A 9,477-nucleotide genomic window follows, 5' to 3' on the forward strand; every position below is an offset into this window, starting at 1 on the left:
TGTGGGTACCTCTCTCACCAGCCATGGCTCCTCAGCAAAGGACTTCTGCGACTCATTGGGACTGACACAATCTGTCAATTTCCCGACCCGGATCTCAATCAATGGAGCATCTTCTCTTCTGGACTTGGTTATGACAAACTTCCCTGCAAATGTCTGCTGCTCTGTTTCTGCTCCAATTGGTTCATCTGACCATATGCTTGTTAAAGTGGACATCTCTCTGGCCATTCTCAGAGAGCCTCCTCAGCGTCGACGTGTCTGGCATTTCACTCAGGCCAACTCGCACGGTCTTCAAGCAGCCATCAACCATCTGGACTGGTCTCCCATCTCTACTGCCTCTGATATCAACTCATCCTGGGAATTCTTCCAAAGTAAATTGCTCTCTCTCATGCACAGATTTATCCCATCTTGTCTTCAGTTGTCATACCCTTCCTCCCGCCCATGGTACACGGAATCTTGTGGTGAGGCAGTTGCCCTGAAACAACTTGCCTTCGCCTACTGGAAAGCAATCTCATTTCCTTTCACAAAGCCCGGAACAAGTGTGTGTCCACCCTCAGGAGAGCCAGGAAACAATATCTCTCTACTCTCAAGACTGAACTCTCAAACCTGTCTCCCTCTTCCAAATCCTGGTGGCATCTGGTCAAATCTGTTTCTGGTGTTTGTTCCCCTTCCATCCCTTCCCTTACCTCAAACGGCTACATAGCTGACTCCGCACATGAAAAAGCTGAATGCCTCAACTCTGTGTTTGCATCAAAATCTTGTGTCCCAAACCCGTCCCTCTATCTACCCACCGTACCCAGTCGTACCCAGCTGCTCCTGGACTCTGTGTTCTTCTCTCCTGACAAGGTGGAGAAGTTTCTGTCAATCCTCGACTCTGATTCTGCAACTGGACCAGACGGCATCAGCCCACGGGTCCTAAAATCCTGCTCTGCCGCTCTTTCACAGCCTCTCTCAGTTCTCTTCACCCGCGATGAAGCCAACTCCGAGGGCCTTTCACTCACTCACCGCAGTCAGGTTGGTGGTCTTTCTGTCTTCTACCGACTCCTATCCGGCCTAGCTCCCCCAGCTCTATCTGTGCTCTGTCTCCCAAATATTGCTATAGGTCGCACAAGATCTGCCAGCAACCCTCTTCTGGTGAAATTGCCAAAATCAAGACTCTTTGCTCACCTTGACTCCTTCATTCTTCTTTACTCCCACCTCTGGAACAAAATCCCTAACTCTCTACAATCCCACTCCTCCCTCCAGGTCTTTAAAACAGATGTTCACCACCATCTCTTATCTTCCCCCATCCAAAACCTTGATCTCTTCTACCCCTGTTAATTCACCCCCAGATCCACTTTTTTTGAAATACCGACTTCTTTCCTGGAAGTTCTAGCGGTGTCCATGTGTTTTATACCTCAAGAACATTGGGTGTGTGTTCATTTACCAAGTTTCTTGTGAAGAGATTGCCAAGTGGTTTAAGCATTTGAGCAAGCACTCCATTCAAAACCGTTAAGGAACGGCTGGCTTGGCAAGCGCTAGCTAGCTGCTTGGTAAAGGAGCACAACCCGGGCTTCTCCCTTTCAGTTTCATATGAGATAGCAGGAGCGAGTTTCAAAAGTTCACTATGAAAAATGCCACAGTAGCGGCAGAAAGGGCCATGTTATTAACCCAACATTTGTGAGTTATATGGAGTACAGTCGATGTTCGCTCAGTTCTGCAAGTAAACCTTACTTCACGGATGTCGGGATTCCTCCAAATTTCTTCATTTAGTGTTATAAAGAGCATTAGCGACTGTTTAAAAAGCTAAGAATACGTGTTTGTGGTGTATAATATTGTTTACTTCCTGTAGAAGCCGTTGCTCCCATAGAAACGCCATTATAACTAGAAGCTATTTATACACGTTATCACTGCAGGAAAAACGCCTTGGGGAAGTGGGACATTATTCGAATTAATATTGTTTTGTAATAACATTAACAATATGCGATTATCATTTATTTTGTTATTAAAAGCATCTTTGGAAAAACGCCACGATAAATCTTCTTTGGAAATACGCCACGATAAAGTTAATTTAACATTTATATACACCTCAACGTGCAACCCCATTGACAGCAATGGCGGGCAAACTCGCTCGAGGGGGAGAAAACGCCCTTGGCAAGGGGGGCAAATGAATGCACAACAACCTTCGTTGTGTAACCCTTCGTCATCCTGTCAAGTTTGGTTGAGATTGGATAAGTAATGACAGAATGTATAGGCGTCAAAATTTCAGCAGACAGACGGACAGAAATGGCATATTTTAGTATGATGATTCCTTCTGGATTAGTTTCTAAAATCCCAAGACCACCAGATTTTAGTTTCTTTAACTCACTCTTACAATGTGAATATTTTGCCGTGCCAAGAGAGACCCTTCTCAAATATTTGACCTTCTTTCCTTAATCGCATATGTTCCTGCATTGAAATATAGTAATAATCTTCACCTTCTACTTCTGGTCGCATTGCTCTGGTTGTTGTAGATACAATACGAATCATTGGGTGTTTAAAAAAAAAAAAAAAGCTTTCATTTTTACTATTCAAGAGCCTAGATTTATGAAAGTTTTTTTTTCCTGAAGCAGATTTGCCCACAAGATTAATAATAATAGTTGTCATTTATGTATGTAATTATTTATGAAATAAAAAAATATCATTTAGTATCATCTTGTTTCACAACAATATACGTATTTATATTTTCCAGTCGTGTTTTTTTTGTTTGTTTTTTTGTATACAGAGTCGAGGCTCGTGAAAGAGCTAACATTTATCAAAGAAACAAATCAAACAAACAAGCAAACAAAGTATATAAAAAGGGGAGTGGTCGACAAGATGGGGAGAGAAGGGGAGGAAGCACACAAACACAACATTTGAGAGCAGGGACATCGGGAGATGTGTGGGAGGGAGAGGGCCTGGGGGGAGGCAGGAAAGGCATAAAACGCAAGGACACCAAGGACTTCCAGGAAAGAAGACAAAAGTCACCTCAAAAAAGTGGATTTGGGGTGAAATTAGCAGGGGGAGAAAAGATCAAGGTTTTGGATTGGGGAAGATAAGAGATGGTGGTGAACAGCCGTTTTAAAGACCTGGAGAGAGGAGTGGGATTGAAGAGTGAGGGAGTTTGTTCCAGAGGCGGGAGAAAAGAGGAATGAAGGAGTGAAGGTGAGCAGAGAGTCTTGATTTTGGCAGTTTAACCATAAGAGGGTTGCAGGCAGATCTTGTGCGACCTGTAGGAATATTTGGGGGACAGAGCCCAGAGAGCTGGGGGAGCAAGGCCGGAGAGGAGTCGGTAGAAGACGGAAAGACCACCAACCTGCCTGCGGTGAGTAAGTGAAAGGCCCTCGGAGATAGCGTCATCACGGGAGATTCCAGTGATTCTGAATGCTTTGGTTTCAACAGCGTGAAGACGAGCTAGGTGTGAGGCAGGAGCACCAGCCCAGAGGGGAGAGCAGTATTCCATTGAGCTGCGGATGAAAGCCTTGTATGTGGTGAGGAGCTCAGGTGTGCCAAGGAAGGACTTCGCACGACGGAGGATGCCCAGTCGGCGACTAGCTTTGGAGGCCAGCTTGGAAATGTGGTTTTCCCAGGAAAGATCATGGCAAATAGTAAGACCCAAAAGCTTGAGTGACAGAACTTCTTGGAGAGGATTATTCAGAAAGTAGATGGGAGGGTTGTCCTGTCGGTCTTTTCGGAGAGACATCGTAAGAGTGTGAGATTTTTCAGGATTGAAAGACATGTTCCACTTGTTTGCCCAGTCTGTGATTTTGACCAGGTCTGCAGAGAGTGGGGAGGCTGCAGACTGCCGATCTGAGGGATGAGGAATGGAGCGGCAGAGAGTGGCGTCATCAGCAAAGAGATAGAGAGGATTTTCAAGAGAGTCAGAGAGATCATTGATGAAGACCAGAAAAAGCACAGGGCCCTGAACACTGCCTTGGGGAACTCCAGCCTGAACAGGAAGAGGAGATGAGAGAAACCCATTCAGGGCCACACGTTGACTACGACGAGAGAGGAAGTCCGCCAGCCATGCGTGGAGATTTCCATGGATACCACAGGAGGAGAGTTTGGTGAGCAGAGCGGGGTGCCAGACCGTATCGGAGGCACGTGATATGTCGAGGGAGACAGCTCTAATTTCCTGTTTGGCATTGAGGACCTCCATCCATTGTTGAGACAGCAGAAACAGCATGTCCAGAGTAGAGTGACCTGGTCTGAAACCAAATTGATGATCAGCGATCAAGCCATTGGAGAAGAGGAAAGATTTCATATCCGAAGCAATGATGGATTCCATGACTTTGCTGATAATTGGGAGAAGGCCGATTTGTCTGTAGTTGCTAGGATCTGTTTTTGCACCTTTTTTGTGCAAAGCGGTGATGTTGGCTGATTTCCAAGCAGATGGCAGTTGACCTTGAGCAAAAGAAAGGGTGAAGAGAACAGAGAGAGGGAGTGAAAGAGCGGAAGAACAGGATTTTAGGACCCGTGGGCTGATGCCGTCAGGTCCAGTTGCAGAATCAGAGTGGAGACATTTGTGTTTCATATAATCCTCAAATTCCTTTTTACTACATAATGTAGAACAATCGTCTCTCCAAAAATTATTTACATCTATTGAATTTAACTTGAATAAAATAAAAGTATTAGCATTGTTTCTTATTGAGCGACGAGGGAGTTGAAAGTATGATTGACTGAGATAAATACAATTTCAAGAAGAATGTCTCCCTCTTGTATAGTAGCTATCCATAACCGTTTGATTTTTCTTATTAACACAATCATAAAAGATAACGAGGTTCTTTTTTGTTTTATCTAAATCTTGGAGTGAAGGTATATCATCTGTATTATCACTGAGAATATAAGTTATGGGTTTTGGTGTCGGTTTTGATTTCTGTGTATCACAAAATAGTTGTATTATATCTTCAATGTTGTAATAATTTAATTTGCTTTGAAGTTTAAATAAAGCAATTATATCTTATTTTTGAAGACCCGCATTAAAACCTTGATCGTAGTTGATACATGGGTTGAAAACTTGACTTTGTGAAAATTATTAAATTATCATAATCTAAAATGTTGGGAGTAAGGAGCATCTTTAAAAGCAAACAGGTTTTCCCACATCAGCTTCAACCAACTATTAGACATCTTAATGAATTTGGAATTATTATGGTTGTTAAATTTTATCGGGTAAAAAAATCATTCATTTATATATTTGGAAAACAAGTCATCCAATTTTTTATATGATTTTTAAAGAAACTCTATGTTTTATCTTGAGTTCAGGTTTCATATTAAGATAATCCATTATTTTATTTATATAATATTGTTGTGGTTTTGAGAACCCTTTACAAGTAAATTTTTGTAAATGTTCCCTTATAAATAATCCCCTGTAAATACTCCAATTTTTGGTGTAAAGTTCAAAGGTCGCACCCTAGTTAGGCCATGTACAACACGTAGGACACCATAGGATCTTCTTTAGTTATTTCATTAGTCTATGTTTCAGTTAAGGATCTGTTTCCAATAGTTTGACTCTGCGTTGTATTAATCAAATAACCTAGGCCCCTTCAATTATCCCCAATCTCTCTCTCTCTCCAAAGTGCCAGTAGCCGTATTGCCGTCGTCGCTGCCTTTCGGTTTGCTGGCCCCAAGCCGCCATAAGCCACGTGGTAGAATGGGAGAAAAAGGGAGGAGCGGCCCGGAACATAGGCGTGGCCCCATCAACGCGTCACGAGGGGAGGTAACAATTGACCCTCGTGACCAATCCGGGCCGAGGCTTGTTCACCGGTAGGCGGAGCAAAGCGGACGCGGCTTGATACGCGAAGCTTGGAATAAAAGCGCGAGCGCAAAGCCCTTTCACGCAGAGAGCAGATGCGGGGGAGATCGGCAGAGAGCAGATGCAGGGGAGATCGGCAGATGCGAGGAGAAAAGATTGGCCAACGTGAGAGAACAGCGCAGAGGCGGCGAATATAAGAACCTTGCGCGGAGGATCGTTTGGGACGATCGTTTTCGATATGAACTGCCATGGTTTTGAGAGCGTTCGGCACGCTATACGTATGCGCATTCCCGCCCCTCGCATTTGTAAGGTTCGGTCGCGCACCAACGATGCCAGCTGCCTGCCATTCTTCGCGGCGGACCCGGAGTCTGGAACCATCTGCCTGGACCTTCCTCCCCTACCAGCTACCTTTCGTGTGAGTCTGTCTGTTTGTCCTGGGCGTGTTATATAAGTGTCTAAGGTTGCCCTATGTCCTTTTATTTCCTCTTCTTGTATATTCCCTTCTTTCGTTTCCTCTTGTAGTTAGAAAATAAACCATATTTGTTCTTCCTTCACCCTTCTTATTCTTTGGCTTCCTCTCGTCCGATCGTCTTTGTCTTTTCCCCATTGAGTACCTGTGGCATGATTTGGCCAACCGCTTTAAATCGGGTTTAGTCCTTTTGTTAACGGCCTGAGTCGTGGCTCGCTTCGCTCGGCGTGTCCATTACAGCCGTGGCTCGGGCGGGGCTCATTTCCTCGCTTACCGGAAGGCGCTGGTAATTAGGTAAATGGAACAATTGGCCTACCACCCTATTCAGCGCTGACCGGAAGTGGCGTCATAGCTCCAGGACTAGAGACGGCCAGCTTAATAGACGAGGGGATTAACCCCCCCCCCCCTCGGTAAGGGGAGCGCCATACTCTGAGATCCGTAACAATATATTGTGTTGATATTTCCCTGAAAATGACAATCGTGAATAGCAAATAACATCAACCCTTGAAACATCACCATAATATTATCAATCTCTTCCGTTGTAAGGAAAGGTGTATTATCGGTCATTTCTCTTATTAATCTTGTAAAGTAATTCATTTTTGGGGTTAATTTATAAACAGCTATGTTCCTTTTTATATTTTTTATCATCATTAATTAGAAGGTAATCACAGAATATACATTGTTTATGAACTTTTGACTCTGTGTTTAATCCTACTCTATCACAAGCCGGACAATTCCCTAATTTATCATAGGGAGTGTCAAGGAATTCAAGAGGCTCAACATCTGGTGTCTCATTTGTAGTTATCATATTTATATTGTATGTTTTGTTACTTCATATAAAATTCATCTTCACTATAATCAGTGCTTTCATAATCATCATCTATAAAACTACTTTCATAGCTATCATTAGAACACAAACTCTCAGTATCATAACTGCCTTCTGTTCCAATAGAGATATTATCATCACTATCATAATACCCAAAATCTTCAACTGAATAATGACTCACTTATTAAGGAAAAAAATCGTAAAGAACTCTAATCAAAGATATTTAAACCAAGAACCAAGTTCAAACATACTATTTATCAATATACTCGATGGTGATGTGTGCAATAAAAGAATGAAGTTATTCCCTAAAATAAAACATAGTCAAATATTTATTGGCTCTCCATATGAGTTCAAAGAAAGTATGGGAGAAATTGGAGTGGTACGATTGTTTTAGAATCAACAAATATTCATTGGTTCTCCATAATGAGTATAATGGCTAACCCCCGCTCTAGTAGGGAAAATGGCCTTTAAAATGCATGTTGTTGTGTTGTCTCTATAATGAGTATGTATATAAAATGATGTGGTTTTTTGTCCCTGTGGATTTTGGTTTTAAAAATGGGTTGGGATAAATGATTGGATAAAAATGGGAAAGTAGGGGGGTGGTTCATAAGTTCCAATGCATTCCCCCCCCCCCCATTCACGTCAATGTAAAATTGGGTGTGTTTTAAAACCCCCCATTTCCCTACTGCTCACGTTGACTACAAGATCAGAGGAAGTCGGTAAGCTGTGCATGGAGTTGACCTTGGCTGCCATATGATGAGAGTTTGGAGAGCAAGGCCGGACGCCATACTGTGTCGAAAGCTCGAGATATGTCCAGAGATGGCCTCATGTCTGACATTGAGGGCCTCCATCCATTGTTAGATGAGTAGAAGTAGAATGTCTAAGATGGAGTAATCTGGTCTGAATCCGAATTGATGATATGAGATGAGGTTATTGGAGAAAAGGAAGGATTTCATATCAACTGCGATGATTGGAAGTAAGCATATGGGTCTCCAGTTGAGGGGATCAGTTTTTGCACCTTTTATGTAATGCAATGATGTTGACGGATTTCCAAGCATGTGGAAGATGACCTGTGGTAAATGACAGAGTGAAAAGGGCAGAGAGAGGATGTGCAAGAGCAGCACAGCATGTTTTTAGGACATGTGAGCTGATGCAGTCCGGTCCAGTGATAGTCAGAGTCGAGGGTTGAAAGAACCTTCTCAGGTGCAAAAGACACACTGTCAAGGAGCAGTTGGGTACACAACAGAAGGATGGGTACTGAGTGAGGAGTTGGGGACCCAAAATTTGGAAGCAAACACAGAATTCTCATAAGCAGAGTCGGCAGTGGTGCAATTGGAAGAGAGGGCAGGGATGGAAGAAGAGCATACACCAGAGACCGATCTAACAAGGTGCCATCAGGTTTTCGAGGAGGGGGCCAAGTTTGAATGTTCATTCTTGAGTTTGGACAGATTATGTTTTCTGGCTCTCCTGAGAGTTAACACATACTAGTTGCGGACCTTTTGGAATGCAGTGAGATCGCCTTCGTTCAGATTAGCTTTCCCGGAAGAGAAGACAAGTTGTTTCAGAGCAACTTCCTCAGTGTACCATGGGTGGGAAGAAAGGAAGGGTAAATTTCGTCGAGATGGGATGAATCGGTACACAAGAGAGAGCAGGTTTCTGTGGAAGAATTCCCAGCTTAGTTAACATTAGGGGTAGTAGATATGGGAGACCAGTCCTGAAGAGAGATGGCTGCTTGCAGTCCCTACCAATCTGCTTTAGTGAAATGCCAGACACACCGGCGTTGAGGCGGCTCTCTGAGAATAGCTGGAGATGTCGACTTTTACAAGCATATGATCAGATGAACCAATTGGAGCAGAGGAAGAGCAGGAGACATTTGTGGGAAAGTTAGCATCACTAAGTCTAGAAGTGAGGATATGCCATTGTGAGAGATCCGGGTTGGAAGGTTCACAGATTGAGTCAGTCCCGTAGAGCATCAGAAGTCCTTTCCTGAAGTGACATGGCTGGTGAGAGGGTACCAACACCCAGCCAAGTTGTGTGGTGACAATTGAAATCACCACATATAAAGAAGAGAGAGTTGGGATGAGTGGTTAAAAATTTTCCATGTTGTCTGTGAGAGAGATGTAGATGGAGTTATCACTGTCAGGAGGACGGTACAACACACAGACAGGAGATGGGAGCGGAGGGGACGTTGCAGCCAAAGGTACGAGTGGGGTTTGGGAGGTGTAAGATCAGTACAAAGGCAGTGAGAAATTGAGCTCCCGGGGAGAGACAACAAGTTGGGAAAAGGGATTCTGTTAAACATGATGTCCGGTTTATCAACATTCAGCAGTAACCTGGGTTGAAATATTTGAGGTTGGAGCGGCGACCTCAGATGTTTGCGGGCAACACAGTTAAGGGCAGTGGAGGAGGCGTTGGGAGAATGCAGGACGGAGGGGA

This window comes from Myxine glutinosa, chromosome 5 (genome assembly GCF_964187855.1).
Source record: "Myxine glutinosa chromosome 5, kmMyxGlut1.1, whole genome shotgun sequence".
Taxonomy (NCBI): domain Eukaryota; kingdom Metazoa; phylum Chordata; class Myxini; order Myxiniformes; family Myxinidae; genus Myxine; species Myxine glutinosa.